The sequence below is a fragment of the Cyprinodon tularosa genome, unplaced genomic scaffold (assembly GCF_016077235.1).
Source record: "Cyprinodon tularosa strain WSP-4 unplaced genomic scaffold, ASM1607723v1 ctg424, whole genome shotgun sequence".
Classification (NCBI taxonomy): Eukaryota; Metazoa; Chordata; class Actinopteri; order Cyprinodontiformes; family Cyprinodontidae; genus Cyprinodon; species Cyprinodon tularosa.
In genome coordinates, this window is record NW_024039146.1 from 455,752 (window position 1) to 476,908 (window position 21,157).

Genomic DNA, 21,157 nt, shown 5'->3' on the forward strand with positions numbered 1-21,157 from the left:
AAAGGAAAAAACAAAAAGTTGTAAAATAGAAACTTAGAAAGGGTAATATCAAAGAAGACATAAAAGAAGAATACATTTGAAATGCAAAGCATGTTTCCAGACCTAGGGTTTTTAAGACATTTCTTTAATAACTGGGAAAAAAACAAAAACAAATTCCTAACTTTTCTGACTGCACAACAGCCCTGCACATTTTGAGAGGTACCATAAGCAAAAGTTATGCAATGAAAAGGGGGACTGTGTTCTGTTAGTAGCTTCTTTTCTGTACTTACAGTATTATATTTATGAATACTGAACATCTATGTAAAGAACTGTACCCTTACTTTGATTTCTACTTGAAAAAGACAGCTTACAATCAGATTTTCTTAAGATGGGGGAACTATTTTTATAAGCTCGGGTTACCTTAAATCAGGTCAGAATATAAATTTACTGGTGGTTTCTCACACTTCAAGGAGTCAGACACTGTTCTATGCCTCATTAGTATTTAAAGCAGATGAGATTCCATCTAAATCTGCCAGGGTTATGGAGAATTGTGAGTTTAACTTTAAATACCAGCCAGCTGAGGTAAATAGGAAGCACAGCAAGTGATTCAGAAGAAGAAAAGCTTTCAAGTGAGCTGCCAGGGTTTGCAGAAATATTTTCATAGCAGGATACAATATCTGCACTTTGGTATCACAGCTCAGCTAGAGTAAACCTCTTTATACCTAGATCTATAGTTTCTGTTATTCATCAAGCTGCAGATGAAGTGCTCTTTGGAAAGCTTGACAGCATGCATCATCGCATATGTCAGGCTCTGTGACTCATCAGCTCACCGACCAGCGCAGAACAGGAGGACGTTGATAAAAAGGAAGGATTCTTTAGCACACTGTAGATGTAGAGTTCAGAAGTTCAGTTGAAAGTATAAAGAACAAAAAAGGATCATGTGCAGATTCCCTTTGACATTTTTAGGGCAACTGCTTTGTACTTTTGTAAGGACATGTGAAGTTTAAACTTAAACTTTGAAAAGACCACTCAGTAACAATAATGGCCTGATCATTAAAAATTAGAGTAATTGTTTCTGATTTTATTCATAATCAAAAACATCTCTGCATTTTTGATGAGGTAGCTAGAAATGCCTAGCTAATAAAACAGTTAATTAGCCCCTGTGCTGTTTTCAAAATGAGTAAGAAAAGCCTAAACACACTTTAAAGCTGCTAAAGATTTAGATGCTATGTAATATTTGGGCAGGAAGACTGTATATAGTTTAAGTCAGGCAAAAGGGGATCAATAAGAAACAAAAGCTGCCCATAACAGTCGGGTTGCATCTAATTACGTATCTATCTGGACAAAAAACAACATAGACTTTGTCTACGTGAAGCATCTGCTCTCTGAGCCATCCTAAAGCAGCAGCACTGCACCAAATACAACAACTTGTATAAATAATGAGCAAGACAATGTCATTCTCCAACAACCTGTGAATCTAATCTCTGCAGATAAACTAACCATTTTCTGTCTCCCCATCTGCTGGAAATCCCATATTTCACCTGCCTCATTAAAAATCTTTCCCCTTTTGTTAATTGTGTTCAAACTACAATCTGCAGATGTTGCCTCAAGAGTCTCATCCACCACCAATAAGGCAATTATTGCTCAATTTATAAGAATAAGAGTTATTTATTCAAAATAATGGATGAGACTTCTGACAATGACAATAAAAAAAACACTGGAAATGTTGGGAAAAAAAGTTAAGGCATGCATATAAAAACATGCAAACTCAGTAAAAAAACAAAAAACAAACAACCCAGAGCCTCAAACGAGGAGCTTAAAGTAACCTTTGCCTTTCCATAGAACTTTTTTTCCTGTGATTTTTTTCCCTTCTGTTTTGTAGCTGTTGTTGCTTGTTTTGTTATTGTTGTTACTGTTTACTCTCACACACATGCAGCTGTGCCACTAAATTTGAAGGTAAATGCAGTCAGGAGCGATGATGATTAACTTTAAAATGAAAAGGAGATATCAAGGGGATAGCACTTCAACAATCCAACAAGTATACAAAGTGCTTTAAAAGTAGAATCTACTTTTATCTCTGTCACTCTTGCATTCCCCAGAGTCTCTTTGTTTCTTCAGGAAACTGCACTTTCCCTTTGTTTGTGCCTCCAAATTCATCTCCCTTCTACGCAGATGTACTTAGGAGATATCCTCTACTTAATTGGCTAAGCAAATCTTAGACTTCTCTGCTCTGATTATTGAGGCAAGTAATAATTTTTCCTAGATTTAAACCCACAGTAAGGAACTTTTCAACCTTTTTAAAAGATTTATTTTGTTGTTATATGTCAACTTACAACTAGTTATCATGGCCTGAGGGGGTCTGTATTGCTTTCACCAGCAGTAATTAACTTTGAGGACGGTGGCAGTAACCCTACCACAAAAAAAAAACTACAAATGTGCAGACTGCTTTACGCCATACATCACTTCCGCCTTTGCCCATTCGATATTAAGACTGAAGTCAATGCGACTAAGTTTCCCAGAGAGACTGTATATTAATGCTAATTGTGCAGGGTTGATATTCAGCCAATGCAGCACCTTGCTGCTGGGATATGTATATACTTGTGTTTACTGTGATATTATCGAACATAAGGCAAGGCAAGGCAAATTTATTTGTATAGCACAATTCAGTACAAAGACAATGCAAAGTGCTTTACATGATTAAAATATAGGACAATAAAACAGAATCAAAACAACTAGGAAAAAAAAATAAAATTAAAAATGCAGAAACAAAAAAGAATATTAAAAATAATTGGACTAAAGAAAATAAAAAAGTTGAACTAATGATGTTTCAGTTGAACTGTTTAACCAGAACAGTCGAAGGCAATCCTAAACAAATGTGTTTTTAGTCTTGATTTAAAGGAACTCGGGCTTTCCGCACTTTTACAATTTTCTGGAAGTTTGTTCCAGATAAGTGGAGCATAGGAACTAAATGCTGCTTCTCCATGTTTAGTTCTGGTTCTAGGTATGCAGAGCAGGCTGGAGCCAGAAGACCTGAGTGGTCTGGAGGGTTGATACACTGATAGCAAGTCTGTGATGTATTTAGGTGCTAAGCCATTCAGAGATTTATAGAAGTATTTTAAAGTCTATTCTCTGAGATACAGGGAGCCAGTGTAAGGACTTTAGAACTGGGGTGATGTGCTCACATTCTTAGTCTTAGTGAGGACACGGGCAGCAGCGTTCTGATTCAGCTGCAGCTGTCTGATCCACTTTTTAGTCAGACCTGTGAAAACACCGTTGCAGTAATCAATGCGACTAAAAATAAACGCATGGATTAGTTTTTCCAGATCATGCTGAGACATTAGTCCTTTAATGCCGGAAATGTTCTTCAGGTGATAGAAAGCCGACCTTGTAATTGTCTTTAATTGCTTTTGGAGGTTCACGTCTGAATCCAGCATTTAACATATTTACAGGTTTCAAGCACATCAGTTGCTGACAAGTTTGGTGAGGTGGGGGGAGGTGCAGGAATACGGTACAAAACCAGTTAAACATTTCTTTTTTTCAATATCTTATTTGCATCATTATTTGACATTGTTTCACCAAAGTTAAAGGTATAGCGGAGGATGTTATTTTTCTGGGTGGATCACCAAAATAAGTGGTCCTCCTAAATGTCAATCATTCTGGTGATATGTTTATGTAAGGCTGTCCTACGTGCTCGTCCCCAGTTAGCTATCTTTTTCTGTGCATGCACATATGTTTGGTGAGCTAGAGTTTCAGCCAGTCATTGAAGCTCACCTTTCTCACAGCGGTTCTTTGAAAATGGCTAAGGGTCATAAAAGAGAAAGTGTCTACAATGTGTATCAGAAGAATAGCAAGGCCTCAGAAAAAGAGACAAAACAAGAAAGTTTTTGGGAGATTCTTTCACGCGATCACGCTTCAGTTGCAAAGTTTCGATTCGACAGGTAAAGCTTGACATGCTATTTAGAGAAATCCACTTCACATCACCGCTAGAAAAACGAGGAGAAATGGCCTCATGCATGCTCTTGCACGCGTTTAATAGGTGTTTCCTCTCCGGAGCAGGTACAGGGTTGTGCATTTGGCTTTTTTTTAAGTGGAGAGGGTTGGTCTTTTCAAAAATTCATTAAAATCCTCGACTATAACTTTAAATTCATTACCTCATTGCTATTTATTTTCGGTTCAGGGACTGGAAAAAGAAATGTAGTTCAAGCCAACTGCAAGCGACCGGGCACGCTGGTCCTCATGGGAAAAGTTGTATTCTTTCAGGCAAAACCCTGCAGCTTTGTCCGATGACCTAAATTGAAAGTTATTTATTATTACTATTCACTCTTTATGCTTTTAAGTATATAACTAGATGTCTTATCAGAACCACATATTTTGTAAAGGAAAATATTCTCTTTAAAGCCTTTTTTGATTGGTTCATCAGCTTAGAACTGTCAGGACTCCTGTCTGTGTGTTTTTTTTTTTTTTGTGTATGTCTCCCTTCCACCAACAGGAGGCACCTGGTTCCGGTCCGCCTCCGGTACTCTAGCCAAGCTGAGTTTTTTGCAGAGTAAGACTGAGTTCTTGTCTTCCTGAGTTTTAACTTTGTTTTTTGTCTTTGCCTCTCGACAGGAAGTCATCCTGCAAACTGGACTTTTTCGGACCTCTACTCCCAGGAGGGATCAACTGAGTCTTAAACTGAGCCAGGGATTCAAACAGGAGGTTTGGATCCAGTCTCCTTAGAGGATGTTGAAATTACTCTCTGAGCAAGGGAATCATCTTCACTACGACACGTTCAAGTACAGCAGGAAATCTGAGTGGCAATCAGAGTCTCTCCATTCACCTTCACCGTCCAAGTTCTGGGTAAACCCTGTTCCGCCCTCCACCGAATCAGACAAACTCTGGAAAACCAACACACAGACTGGAGTCAAGGATCCTTCACTTCTCTGGAAACGTGAGTCAACAACCAGATCCTCTTCTTCAAATCAACGAATCAAATTTCCCACTGAGCCTGAACTAATAGTCTGTCTTCCCCTCACCTTCCAGTTCCGGCTGAGCAGCGTTCAGAGAAACTCTGCACCAAGCTTATCTCTTCAATAAAACCCGTTAAACTTTTCATCTGTGTCTCTCTGTTTGGTTTCACTGCATGTGGGTCTGAGTCTTAGATAAAATCATGACAAGAACTGTTCATGATGTGTTTTTGAGGACCTTAAACTTCCTGCCTATTTTTTCTTTGATCTACAGCTTCTGATTCAAACACAGTAGCCTTCTTAGTGCATTATTAATGAAATATTTACATTTCATAAAGCTTTGGGTTTTGATGTTGTTTGCAATATTGCGATGTTGATTTTTTAAAGTTTGAGGTGTTCAGGTGTTTTGCCTTTGAGGTGTTATGAAACTCCAACTTAGACATAACAAGTACTGTACTCCTTCACTCAGTTTCAAGATCTGACTGGCTTTCATCTGCTGGCAGGACTTCTGTAGTTTAATTTCAAGAACTGGATTGGGTATTTCATCTGTTTCCAGAGAAGCTTCTCAAGCTGAGAAGGAGTCCTACCGAGTCTGGCTGGCTTGTGGGACTCCTGGGGGAGCAAGCAGGTATTGTGAAAGCAAACATGCTGCTTCTTGGGTGGTCATGGAGACAAAAACTCAGGCCTGAGAGGACTTTGGAGAGGCAATGGAGAAAGACTTGGTTGGCTTCAAAGTGATCCTGGCAAACCGTCTTGTGCCTCCAGGGGGGGAAGCAGTGCTTTACTAACACTGTTCTTAGTTGGAGTGGGGAAATGTGGACCCTGATAGAGGACATCGTCAGATGGTGGGAGGAATATTTTCGAGGATCTCCTCAATTCTGCTGACACCTCTTTCATGGCAGAAGAAGAGACTGAGGGCTTTGTATGGGGTTTGTTCACCACGCAGACCAAGGTCACAGAGGTGGTAAAAAATGGTGGCAAGGCTTTGGGGATGGATGAGATGCAACTTGAGTACCTTAGATTTCTGCATGTTGTGGGTCTTTTGTGGCCAACATGCCTCTTCAACATCTTGTTGAGTTTGGGGACATTGGCCCTGCACTGGCACATTGTGTCACTGGTTCATGTGGCACAGGTTTCTCCTGGAGATCCTATGTCTAAATGTTGGAGAGGATTGTCTGGCTGATTTTTGAACATTGGCTTCAGAAGGAGCAGTGTGGTTTGCATACCGGTCATGGAACAGTGTAACAGCTCTACACACTATGCAGTGTTATTATCAGGTTTCTAAATGAACTTAGACTTCCAAAATATATAATTTACTTGATGAATTATCATGTGATCTGCTAGCAGCTCTTTTAAAATATTTTTTTTAGTTCATGGTTTTAATATCTTTTTGTTTTAAATTATGTGATACTTTATGATTCATAATGTACTTTGTGATATTTCACATGTTACTTTATTTGTCAAAGAATTTGACAAAGGCTACTTGAAGGTGTTGACACATTTTCAGAAAAAGAGTAAAAATCAAGTTGCTGATTTTGTGGTCACCTTGTGAAATAAATAACAAAAATTAAAGCACGGAGGTTGCTAAGTTTTCACCATTTCAATGTACAAAAGTCTGCAGGACTATTATTTAGGGCCAGCAAATGGCAGTTGCCAATGGTGATGATTATTAAAGTACTGCATAAATAAAGTTTTATAGTATTGTATTATTGTTCACAAGGGCCACCTTTTCGATTACATTTCACTTTCACAGTGCTTCATATTTTTAAATAGACATTGATTAATAATATCCTGTTTCATAGAGATTGCCAAAGCACAGCAGTGTTATAATTCAGAGCAATTATCCAGATCAACAGGGAATCATGTGTTCTTCCATCTTCTTGCCTGACCCTAACATTAAATTAATCACCGAGCCAGGGATGTAATTTATCTGAAGCACTGCAGCAGCCCCGTAAGTGTTCATGTTTACATATCTATGCACCAAACCTAGACTGTCATAATGCTCTATTAATGAAGCAAGCTGTAATGTTTGAAAAGATGTCAATTAGGAAAAAGAAGGTGTCTCTTTTTTTTCCTTTTTTTTTCAGAGCCTTGATAAACCAATGCTTTGCAACAATATTTAAACATATTAGACCGGAATGTGCATCCCATTCCTTCCTGATCCAAGTATTGATACCACTTGTCTGTCAATACTTCTTACACACTTCAAGCATATTTCATTAGGAATTTATGTAATGGATCAAAACAAATTGTATTGTTGAGCAGTGAAAGGATAATGGCACATGGTCTTAAAATATGTTTTTACAAATAATATTTTTGTATTGTTGGGTAAATTTAATTAAAGGTAAAGTGAGCAAAAATCAAGTAGTGCTTTAATAAATAAATATTCTGTGAAAACTGATAAGATCTCATCAAAAAAAAACAAAACGTTTCCATAGCTTAGAATGAAAACTTTATAAACACAGGGGATGATGCACTCAACTGGAAATGCCACGTTGTGTCGCCGTTTTTGATCAGAGTAGCAAAATAGGGAAAACTGGCTTGCCCTATGGGGTTTCCCTGTATTTAAAAATGTTTTGTCAGTCTTGAGAGGATGGAATAAGCAAACTCAAACCTTGAAACTGGTATCAATTCTTTATAAAAATAAAAGGCAGATATTAATATATGATTTTGTTTAATTAACCTGCTGCACAACTTTGTTTTTGTATGCCACATCAGACCCCTAAAAAGAAAAAGTTATTTGGCTTTAATGTGTCAAATATGAAAAGGTCGAAATTGTATGAATAAATTTGAATCAGACCACAGAATTGAAAAAATATATTGACTCTTTTTGGGCACTCAGTCATCAGCAATTACCTGGCACTCAGATAATATTGAGTGCAGCATTTTTGAAAATCATTTTGTGTCTCAGTTTCCTGTTTATAAGTTAGTTCTCTGCTTTTAAATAAGAACTTATCTAATTCACTTCTATTGATTGAAACATTCTTCAGGGCTCATTTCCTATTCAGCAAAGGTTTTGGATAATCTGAGAAATGGACAGGATGAAGAGAAAAGGATTAAAGCTGGCAAGTGGAAAATGTCAAACACCGCTCGCAGGGAATCAACATGCATTTTTTCTTCTTTGGGGTGAATCTCTAAAAATAAGTCTAGTTGTTCCTGGTTGAATCAGAAATCCAATTATTTTGTAATTCTTTGGAGGTTCTTGAGATTTAGGACTTTAAAATCAATTATTGTCAGACGTGGCCAAACACAAATACTTATATTACTAGAATTAAATGCAGGTGTGAGAGTTAAAATCTGATGGTGAAAATTATTTTCATAACCATAAAGATATTTTGTCAATTTTGTTTTCTGTCTTAAAACAAATGCATTTGAATTTCAGCTCCTTTAAAAACCCAAACAAAATTTAGAAGAAAACTAAGCATACATCCAACTGACATGAAAAAATTAAATAAAAGATAGGACAAAACACTGGACTCATCTTTTATTGCACAGTAAAAACATTGGGCTGTCAGTGTTTTCAGCATGATACTATACACTATAGTTCATCTTATGCTACAGGCAATTTCCTTTATATCTCCATCCCAATGCAGAGACCCAATAATAGGCATTGCTGTTGGACCCTAAATGATACATCTCTAGGCTCGGACTGGTAATCTGTGACACCGCTGGGCCAGTCCTAATTTCAGCGTGCGAGGACTGGCCCTCCTTAAATCATACCGGCCCCAACACTTACTCCCCGGCCGAAGCACCTACCTGTGACAGTAAATAACTCAAGGAGCTCAAGAAATAATACAATGTTAACTACCTAAATGATGCATGCAGTATATATATAGCCCTTCCTGGTCATGCACATCCTTGTGACGGTCCATAAGTGGGCCGGTGTAGATGGAAAAATGCCAGGGCCGAACATCGTTCCCAGTCCGAGCCTGTACATCTCAATAAGTTGTTGATCTGTAGGACATAACTTTGTTTTAACAATTACCTGCTTTGTGAGCGCCAACAACTCTTATCTAAAAAATAAACACATTTCTAGTTTTTATTCAAAGCTTTTATAAGCTTTAAGCATTGAAGAGTTCAAGTATGTCATGGCAAAAGTTGAATTGTGTTACTATTTATTAAAAACAAAAAGATGCAAGTAAGGAGCAAATAATCATGACCTTAAAAAAAAATGTATTTTGGTGAACAATTTTAAGTTCAATTAAAAAAATTAAAAACAAAAAAAACCCAACAAGAACCAAAAAACCTTTTAAAGATACAAAACTGCTTAAAGGCACATGTGTAACTTTTGGCCTCTAGGGGCGCTACACCTGTAACTTTCAAGTCTGAGGTTTCACTTCTGTACAGGTGAATATAGCTGCCCTGCCAATTACATGGGGAAAAAAAAGAAAAAATCACCAAAGCAGTATCATGGGCATACAAGAATACCACTATTATGTTCTACTGGTTTTGTTTTGTGAATCTGTAGTTTGCATGGAATGCCTGAGATTACATGTTTAGGCTGTGGGGGCTTTTGTTTGTAGAATGCTAGCTTTCTCTGCCCGTATTTTGCTTCTACATCGAAAATAATAATAAACATATATGACCGTATACTAGTAGCAAAGTGTTAACTTACCAGTCTAACAATAAAGTTGAGAAAAGAGAATCGGTTTTATATCCGGCTTCTTTCAGCCTGCACCAACAAACTCCTTTACATGGTCGACACTTGTTTTTTCCTCGAACACGATCCCTTTTCCGTTTTCTCTTTTCAGTCTCCTAGTCTCTTTCCTTGCCTCAGCCATGACCTTTAGTCAAGTAGGTAGAAAAATAGTAGAGCAAAACCCTTAACTCCTTGACTATATAAGAGCCTGTAGCCCTAAAGCGATACGTTCTTCCAGGTCACATGACCTGACTAACAACGATGCATCCATTTCCACCTTACATAGGCGGTATTTTAAGAGGGAAGCTCCGCTTGTAACACTGATTGTGTCAAACGCTTTATATTGGCCTGAGGAAGCATTTAAAATAACTCATATGTGTACAGTAGGTCACAAAGTCTGCAGTGTGCCTTTAAGACACCAAAGGTGCGAAGTTAGCAATGTCACTGTCCGACTACATTGCTTTACATTTGTAACTCAGCGTTATGCAGTGTCTCGGGAAATATAATGTATTTGCTACATTTATGACAAATACTAATTTGTTATAATATTATTTATGCCTGTTTGGTATGCATTTAGACTTAACTTTTTCTCCACATTGGAAAATTTTGCTAAAACTTTTAAGCACTTTATTTCTTTATGGACCAACACTTGCTCTTTGCAGAGAATAAAGCTTATACTTTTCATTTAGCTCCAAAATGAAAAGTCGGAATCTATTCTAATTAGGCTTTGCTGTCTCAGAACACAAGCAAATCATTAAGACATTTATTTGGTGCATGAGACCACACCCGCTCTCTTTCCCTAGTCGTCTCATCTCAGAGCAAATTAATATTTTCATTTATGGCACAGTCTTGTAGAGCTACTGGGAAATGCAATTGCAGATATTTAGACTCCAATTAAAAACTGTACTTTTTATGTTCTCTTTATACATGCATTCCTTCAGCTTGACTTACCAAAGGGAAGAAAAGACGCATGCATGATGGACGTGGACCATTTTCGTTCACACTGTTATTATCATATTCATGAGCACCAGGCTGTAATTAGTTATTTTCTATACTGACCCACTCCTTTCACCTACTTCACACTCATGGACATGTGGGAGGGAAGACAAATGGATGGTAAACTGTGGAAGTAAGCTGAAATGATAAGAGAATCCAAAGACTTATAACTAGACTTTATAGAAATTAGTTTGACTTGATTTAGTATTCAATGCAACCTTTCCACCAAAATTGCCTTTCAGTGACAATGTGTGAGACACAAACTATAAATATTGTTCTACTGCTGTTAAAAGCAGGTAAGCCCTGCTTAGCTTGCAACTACATCTGCAGTTGATTATGTGCAAAATGTTCAAATGTTTTTCCAGCTACCACTGTTGCCTTTTATTTTATTGTAAAGATTCTGAAAATTTGATTTATGCTATAATGTGGGTAATGTGGGACAAATATGTTTTTTAATCAGATAATATTTGGACTGGAGCACTGCTGCCTTGCAGCAAGAAGGTTTTTTGGTTCGATTCACGGCCCGGGGTCTTTCTGCATGGAGTTTGCATGTTCTCCCTGAGCATGCGTGGGTTCTCTCTGGGTACTCCTGCTTTCTCCCACAGTCCAAAAACATGACTGTTAGGTTATTGGGCTTCTCCAAATTCTCCTTACAGTAGGTGTGAGTGTGTGCATGAATGGTTGTTTGTCTTGTTTGTCTTTGTGTTGCCCTGCGATGGACTGGCGACCTGTCCAGGGTGGGCCCCAGCTCTCGCCCATTGACAGCTGGAGATAGGCACCAGCACTCCTCGTGACCCCAGTTGGGAGTAAGCGTGTTAGAAAATGGATGAATGGATGGATATTTGGACTGGGTGTGTCTGTAACACAGTTGCCTTAGTTCCTCACAGTCCAAAAACTTTACTACAGTATTAGATTGATTTTGAGTCTGTGTGTTGAGGAAAAAAAGTAAAACAGACAAGGACAAACAATTCAATTCTCATTTCCTTTTTGTAGTTTGTTGTAACAGCAAATTCTTTAAATTAATTATTTTTAATTCCAATACTCTGCCCACATCTAATATAAAAAACCCACTTATTTAAACCCAAAAGGATGATTTGAACATATATCTGAACAAATGTAAAACTACGTTAAGGCTCTGGACTTTTAAATAGTACTCTGAGACAACCACGTATACAGTTTATTCACGAATAAAAGATAATTTGGGGGTTAGTTGTTATTTTGACTTAAATTAATTGGCATTTTAAATGAGACAATACATCCAGGAATATATACATGTTAAATTCTGTCATATCTGAGGTAATTTAATCAAATATTTTGGGTGAAAGTGTCTAAATATATATATATATATATATATATATATTTATATATTAGTGCTGTCAATCGATTAAATTTTTTTAATCGCGATTAATCGCATCAATGCCTGAGTTAACTCGCGATTAATCGCATTTTAATCGCAAATTTTTTTTCTGATTGAAAATCATTTAAATACTCTCGATGACATACAAAAAATACATACAGGCTAGGTTTGTGCCAATGTTCTTTTTTTAAAATGAAAACAGGTCACAGATACTGATTTATGCCATAGAAACATATGGCAAGAAGATGGGGAGGCATGTAGCAAAAAATAACAAATATGTAGCCAAAAAAAAGGCCCTGAAAACAGGCTGATGTAAAAGACAGTCTTTACAGTTAATACAGTCTTTTGAACAAAGACAAGCATTTTACCGTACTGCTATAAAATGTAGTACAGTTAACATTAGATGTTAATTAACCAAGATAATAATGAACAATTTTCAATCAATACATCAAAATCAATAGACCGACATCACTAGATGGAGGTAGTCTATGCTCTAGAAAGTTACTTTGCAGCCTCTTAACAAAAATGAGAACACACACACACCCACACACATACACACACACACACACACCCACACACACACACACACACACACGATACCGACCTGTGGCGAACACAGACAGCAAGAGTGCCGTAGCAGATTCCATTTCACCTCAGTAATCTGTTTTCTCAGCGTATTTCAGGTTGCTACTAGTTACCAGACACTCAACTTGTTTGTTGGTGGTGGGGCTTAAAGAAAAGGCACTAGCGTCACCCAGTGTATGAGCGTCTTTTTTCCTTGAGGGGCTCCGCTCTCGAAGCCTATGGAAAATGCATAGACTGGGGGAAAATAGCCCCGCCTTCTCGCAGGCTGCAGCGGGATGTACTGGGAAAATTGTACCAAATTCTTCCCTTAGCGTGCCTTGGCTGAGTGAGCGATACAGCAGCTACTTGGCAGTCGTAAGTGGTGTTTATTTCCTTGATCCCTCTGCTGGAATCAGTTCAGACACTAGGAAATAAAACAGTATAAACAAACAAAGTAATGTCACAAGATTAAATCAACTGTTAAAGCATTCTGAAATCAATTAACAAGATGTTGGTATTTTACATGCAAAGGTGAAGAAAGTTTGACATTCAGTTAGATGTATGCTCAACAGTTACAGCTGAAGCTTCACATAACTTTGATTTCAGGAGGAACTTTTAGCTTATGTTCGAGTTTGGTGAAGTATATTTTTTCCCAATGGAAAAATGTACTGTAGGTGGGGTTACTATATGCTGTTGCATAGCTGAATATAGAACTAGTGCAAAAGATACAGACAACCCTTCCCATTTCTAAAAACTTGTGTAACTGAGTGCTTTATGCTCTTTCATTTTAAATTGTTTAGACTGAGAACAACTTGTAATTCATTGCTTCCTGGTCCCCTTTGGGAAGAAGTCAGAGCATTACCATTACTGGCTGGTTCACATGGCAAGATTTAAAAATTGTGGATTGATTTCCAAGTCTCAAGAGTTCCCACACATGAAATTCAATAAATTCAGGAATATAGAATAGTGTTGGGTGTGCTTCCGTTCTCTACAGCCACACCACAAGCACATGTCACACATGACCTGGTTTGATGTCTTCACACACATTGAGCAAAGAGACTATGGTCTTTTGTGGAATCAGTGGAATAAAAGTACACCTCAAAATATGATCCATGCAGTAAGATCACCTGAATTATGATTCCATCATAAAATATTTTGAAGCTGTTGCGAACAGCAGACCCTCACATACCAGTGGGTAGACGCATTGCTTATACCCAGAGAATACCTTGGGAATTCTTGCTGCCGTTTGAAGGGGCTGGAAGTGAATAAAAAGCGTTTTATAGGTGGTAAAACACACAAGAACCAGAATATATAATGAAGTTTTTTAAGTTATTGTAGGTATGAAATATAAATTGATTCTTCACACAATCCTGCAGCAAAATATTGTACTAGAGTGATCAGGGCACTCTTACTTTTCTTTGTACTTGGAAAAAAAAAGATTTTGTTCTGGCTTTTCATCTAAAACGAGTGAGGGGAGATACAGCATCTCACAGCTCCTGGATCAGCTTCTCTGATTTATTGACACGCAGTTTCGGACTGCAAAAGTTCAGAAATTCAAAGTCAGAGGTCTGCTTCAAGCATGCGTAACAATTCTGAATTGATTTAGTCTAAAGTTGGAAACTTTCAATTTTCGGTTTACCTCAGATGTTGTGAGTTTGTTTAAACAACTCTGAGTAGGTCCTCTCAGAATTGAACACATGTGTAACAGGTATGAAAAACCCTTATCAGAGAATCCACCATGACAACTGGCAACAGGAATAGCCTAATTCACACCACTGGAACTAGAGAATTTAATATAGAAATTAAATAAAATGGAGGATGTGTTTAAAAGAAAAGAAACAGTGCAACAGAAAAGGAGATGGTGAGGGAGAAGATTACTGCTCGAGTTAATGTGAAAGTTTATGTGAAGCACTATGGCAGCCCATTTTGACATTTATTTAAAGCACTCTCCTCTCTGTCGTTTCATTCTGTCATTTGTAGATCACTAAAATAGGATTCTTCCTGTTCAAATTACGAGATGGAACTGTAACAATAGATTTTCTAAATTACATTTTTGCCAGTAGAAACAGAATTTCAAACTAATTATTAATATCCATATGTCTGCTATAGTCTGTTGTTAACACAACCTTACGGGTGGAACTAATCTATTGCTTAAATGGTAGCAGATTAATGTATTCTATTTTGGTGCAGCTCTGAGCAGGTGATGATGAAGAAGAACGTTGGTCAAACAGGTAGGACCCGTGCATCACCTCATGGAGTATTTCTTCTTGTCTATTCTGTCTTTCATTACACAGTAAATAATAGTGTCTGTTTGACCATACATTTGTTTTCTATAATGTTCTGTTAAATCCTTGTTAAAAAACTTTGTGTAATATTGCAAATATGAGGACAGAAAAGATTTTAGATGTATGTGATAGACTGTGAGGTGAAACAGAAGTGCTCATAAATATTTTCTGAATATGAAAGGACATCTATTCTTGGGCTGTGAACCCTCTCCCTATAAATCCTTAATTCTCTGTGATTTAATGGCAGTCATTCTTTCATTGGATCCTTGTCAAAAGGACATGATATGTGTGTTTTAACACCTAACGTCTCTGACGGACTTACTGAGTTTCTCTTCATTGTTTGCACAAAACTCTCCTGACTAAATAAAGAAAAAAAAAAAAAAACGTGACTTTAACAGCAACTTTAAGGAGGGAGGAGAATAAGGACACTGAGTTTATAGAACAAAACCTGCTACCGACCAGGTTAGCTCTGGGGAGAATATTACTGCGGTAACAGAAACAGAGAACTCTCATTTCGATGATTTCAGGTTAAAAAAAGGTTTTTAGTAAACCCACTTTGTGAAGTGGGCCTCTGACATGTATTCAGAATTTGCTTGGCTTTGAGGACACCACAAACAATAAGTTATCTGTCCAAAACAATCCATATGTTGGATTTTCTTTATCTCTGATCGGAACGGTTGCGACTTTCTACCAAGCAGACCCAAACAGTCTGAAGACACCACACATATCCCAGGTTATTGGTCCCTTTAGGCCCCTGGTATAATATTGCTGTGTGAACTAGTTTCACAGAACATCTCAGTAAAGTCTAAAAAAAGTATAAAAAAGTTTTATTGCAGTAAATCAATTCAAACTCACTCAACCTTCATTAGCTGTAAGCTACAGCAAATCAAGAAAAGTAAAAAAAATCTATTATTTTGTGAAGGACTGAGATAAAAGTGCAGTTGAAACTCACTAAAACTTTAATTGCAAATATCTGACCTTTCTGGAAAGTAGCAAAAACTTCAAAGAGCAGAGACATAAGAGCCCATTTATATCTGGTTAAAGCTGTTGGCTAAAACCTCCAAATTTCTTCTATAAATCCCAAAATATTCCCATTTGGCGATGGAGGACAATTTTACCAGCAATTACGCAGGTCTTATGAATATTACATGTCTTGCTTGATCAAAGAAGAGCTTTCTGTGACCCTCCCTCAGCTATACAAAGTTAGGTCAGCTAATACCACAGCAAGTCAGGGGAATAAGTCAGTAATTGCTCGTGTAGTCTAAGCATTAACTATGGTTAAAAGGGGAAAGAACGCACCACTGGATAATTTTCTGTTAGTCACCAAGGCATGTAGACACATATTATACCTACATGTTTTTACCATGCCTTAATTTTCTAAAAATGTTATCTCCATTATTTTTTTTTTCGTTTCTGCTAAAAATTATACTAGTTGGAAAAAGAGATTACACAGTTAAAGCTTTCATTTATGCATTTAATCAAGAAGCTGCCATAGAATTTCTGAATGAAATTCTTAGTACTGATAGAAAATAATTGGGTATTGTGTTTCCAACATCTTTTGGTCTAAGTAACCATGGTTACAGAGTTATCTTTCTCTTTAAATAGGTAATTGCTTGTTCAGATCAAGTGTTATAAATTGTTTCGAGTTGAGAGTAATAAAAGGGTAGGATTTCTACATGCATGAAGCCTTATCCTTAATGGGTTCCATTTAATAGTCTAAAATGATGTGTGAATAAGTGCAGGACAGCGAAAAGAAAAAAAGCATTTTCTTAGTCTGACATCCTGCAGCTTGCATCAGATAGATCATTCATAAATATATACACACAATTAAAGCATTATACATTAAAGCTACAGTGTGTAATTTTCAGCGACATCTAGCGGTCAGACTGCAGACCGCAGCAACATGAACATCTCCCCCCCACCGCTTCTCCCCCCCAACAGTACGGCGAGCGTTACAGGACAAAATGTCTTCCACGACGTCCACATCACCTACCTTCTCAAGTGATGAGGTTTGTTTACGTAGATAATTTTACAGATAGTATTTCATTAGTCTGTGTAGGGTATAGATTTCATGTAGACTTAAGATAATAAATATACCCGTTATTTTTTCTACGTCGTTGTGACGTTTTGGTGAGCTGCTTTGCATGGTGATATAAACAGACGAAGTAATTGTAGTCATTAGTTTAACAGCGAGATTGTGTTCGCTGGAAGAATATATATTCCCCGTTTACAGAGTCCAAGTCTTGTTTGTGGCACGGGGGTTACAAGGCAAGGAAGAGGGAGAGGGAAAGGAAGAGGGCAGAGAGGCCGGGGTGAGCGTGCAGCTGGGGCCAGGCGAGAGAGGGGAGCCAGCGGGGTGAGAGCAGAGGAGGAAAGGCTTGAAGATCTCCAAAGGAGCCGCAGAGAAGTAACCGAGGTATATATCCAGAAAATTATTTTACAGAAAATTACTGAATCATTACCTGTGAAACGTCAGGGACGTTGCTGAATAAGTATACTGGAGAGTAACAGCATCATCACGCAGCATGTTATTGTTTTAGACAGGTCTGAGCATCCTGTACTCCAAAAACTGCAGTGATATTAGACAATTGTGTGTGTAGGATTAATTACCTGTCCAAGAGAAAACTGGCAACTTGAGCGTCACTTTGAAAACCTTTTTCCTCCATCAGTGACTTCCATCGTGTAAATGCCGTGCCAATGTTGATCCGTGTTTTTTGTCGTTTCTTGTCACGCTTGCGTTTATTCTCGTCGTGTTTCCGCTTCTTAGATGACGGGGGTTCGGTGTCCGCCGCTTTTCGTTGTGATACAGAGTAGGCATGATCCTCCATTCGTCTGATGTTTGGCCACACAGTGCCAAACAGTTTGCAAAGTCACTCACGCCTGCCGCCTTGTTCACCTTTCTTGTTACTGAGGCGCAGTATACCTGCTTCTTCTTCTTCTTTGGTTTCAGGCAGACTAAACGCTTCTCAGGCATAATACTGCCATCTACTGTTCAGTACCGTCTCAGTTCATCTCTCTCAACTTGCCGTAGTCATTTTCAAGCGTCATGGGAGATCTCGCAATCGCTAGTTTGTTGCCTCTGCGCTTGCCGTAGCGCAAAGATGTCAGCCTCCATGGCTGCGAGACCCGCTCCTATGTAATTATAAATAACGAATTCTAAGGCAACGCAAATATTATGGTTAAAAGGCTGAGCTCATAGGTGATGATAAATAAAATAGTTATGTATAATATATTAAATTTCTGACTTTATATGCCTGTAATTATTACACACTGTAGCTTTAACACAATAGTGTAAAGAGCCACAAACATTTCTGTTTTTTTCCATTAAGTGAAAATAAGCATGTAAAGTCAAAGTGGATTTCCTAAAATATTTGCTATATATTGTTCAGAGGTTCAGGGCTCTTTTACTTCCTGGTTAAATAAAGGCTGAAAAAGGAACAGAATAATGAAAGGAAGAGTTTTACGAACATTTCTCTATATTTAAAACCTTGCATCCATGTCTATAGGATATTGTATATTGCCATTTAAACTCCTAAACTTCAGTCAAATGTTTTGAAGATCATTTCACAGGTTCCTAACCAGTCTTCTGGAGTTTAAGCTCATTGGTTTGATTAAATGAGATTTGTAGACTGACTGTCTCGATGACAATCATCTTTTTACGTTAATCAATAAATGGAACTCAGATAATTGCTTTGTGAGGGCCACTTGTTTTGGAGTAATGCTTAAAGGTGCAGTGTGTAATAATTACACTGACATAAATGTAATATATTATCTATATGTTATTTATTATAACCTATGAACTGAAAGTCTCAATCTTTAAGTTTGCCTTGCCTTTGAAATTGCTATTTATAATTACTTAGGAGTGGGTTTGCATTTGTAGAGGCAGATATCTTATACAGTGCATAGCTGACAAAGTGACTGTAGAGATCACAACTGCTGCAAGTTAGGCTTATAGACAATCCTGCACATACTTATAAAAAATCATTTATGAAATTATCTATGTAAGCTAGACTTACATGGCCTTTTCTTGTCTGAGATGGTTTGGGGACCTGTTTGGGGTGTTCACCACATCCTATCCAGTAATTGGTGATAGAGACTTGAAGGATTATCTGTTTTTTTATTTTATTTAATAATGATCTAAATATTTTTGCACATTTTCATAGACTCCCAAATGATGTTCCCTTTAAGCTTCCTTCTGGGGGAATCAAGCATTGCTCGCACATTCTCAGAAGAAAATCGATGAAACACCTAAAATAAAATCCAACATAAAGTATGAGTCAATTACACCATAGCCTGCTCTTCTGTATCACTTTGACTTCATGTATGATTTGTTTTCTAAGTTAAAACAATCAATAGAAATATGAGAGACAAAAGTTTTTTTTACATTTTGTTACATAATATAGGGAAATAGAGTACATTTATTTTTGCTTGCCATATTAAATGAAATATATTAAAAACAAATAAATTCTTCATTGAACACGACAGAAGGACCCAATGTTCAAGGCGAGGCAGACAGTAGGATAATTTAAAGGTGTGATTTTATAACATAAGATTGGGCGAATCTGCGGATCTGCCGTGGCTGCGGCTGGGCTCTACCCTTCACTAGAAACTCTGGTTGGAGAAAAACACAGGTAAGAGACCATGATAATGTGACGGAGAACAATTATTTAAAATATTTAAATACTTCACTACTGTACTTAAGTATATTTTGGAGTACTTTATACTTTCTAAGAGTATATATTTTTTTGAGAACTTTCACTTTTACTTCACTACATTTATGAACTTAATTGATTGCATACTTTTACTCTGATACATTTTCAATGTTTGGTTTAGTTACTAAGTAAAAAAAAAAAAAAAAACGAGCGAGAGAAACGCAAGTGTTTTGACCCCACCTACTGACTACAAAGTCGGGTCTTGCCTGGGCTTGTTCATCAACACCAATAGGATGTAGATTGGTCACTTGGCACTATTGTGAAATCTTGAGCATAAGATTATCTGTATAAATGAACTTTGTTTGGCATTGTTTTCAGTTCCACACATGGTGTATTTAGCTTAAGCTAAATGTTGACTGTAGCAGGCTTTTGAAGATGAACAGAAGGTTTTACAGTTTCAAGTGATAATGCGGTTATGTGCGAGGATGACCACAAGGGGTGGTTAAGATTTGGAGGGGAAGAAAAAAGTCAAGGGCAAAAATGTGGAGGGGATGAGGGGCTTGTGTTTACAAAGTGTTTAAGATTTAGTTAATTGGCCTGAAGTGCATTTTTTTTTTCTCTGGTGTGATGTACACTTAATTTCACCACTGCCATTTTTTACGTTTTAAGGTGGTTTTACAAAAAATGTCTTCCTCTTCAGATGCCAAATAAGCTGCAGTTCCCTCCCATTTATTTTTCTTTTGTAAAATGACCTGTTATGTGCGCGCCTGTTGTTTAAGTACAGTAATTTACAGCTTTTTTTTTTCTTCATGTTGGCCGCGTTTACAAAAGGGGCTTCAAACTGGACTCCCTCTTCAGATGCCAGATAAGCTTCCGTTTTTTTTATTTTTTTGTAATGATGTCAATAACAGTAGCAGTAATAAAACTTGGTCTAAATTTATGCTACACTTGGTTGTGTATATGTGTTAAAGCTACAGTGTGTAATTTTCAGCGACATCTAGCGGTCAGACTGCAGACTGCAGCAACATGAACGTCTCCCCCCCACCGCTTCTCCCCCCCAACAGTACGGCGAGCGTTACGGGACAAAATGTCTTCCACGACGTCCGCATCACCTACCTTCTCAAGTGATGAGGTTTTTTTACATAGATAATTTTACAGATAGTATTTCATTAGTCTGTGTGTTCAGTACCGTCTCAGTTCATCTCTCTCAACTTGCCGTAGTTACTTTCGAGCGTTAAGGAGCGATCTCGCAATCGCTAGTTTGTTGGCTCTGCGCTGCCGTAGCGCAAAGATGTCTGCCTCCATGGCTGCGAGACCCGCTCCTATGTAATTATAAATAACGAATTCTAAGGCAACGCAAATATTAAGGTTAAGAGGCTGAGCTCGTAGATGATGATAAATAACATAGTTATGTATAATATATTACATTTCTGACTGTATATCCCTGTAATTATTACACACTGTAGCTTTAAGTGAATTTAACCTATAAAGTTTACCAAAATGGAAAAAAAAGTCATTCAAACTGCTCTTACTTTTTACTTATACTTTTCACTACATTACTTGAGTACATCTATTTTTACAGTAATTCTTATACTTAAGTACAAGCCATTTCAGATACTTTAAGACTTTTACTCAAGTAACATTTCAGTCAGTGACTTCTACCAAAGTCATATTTAGAGGTACTTATACTTTTACTTGACTCTGAGATTTCAGTACTTTATACAACACTGAACAGGAAC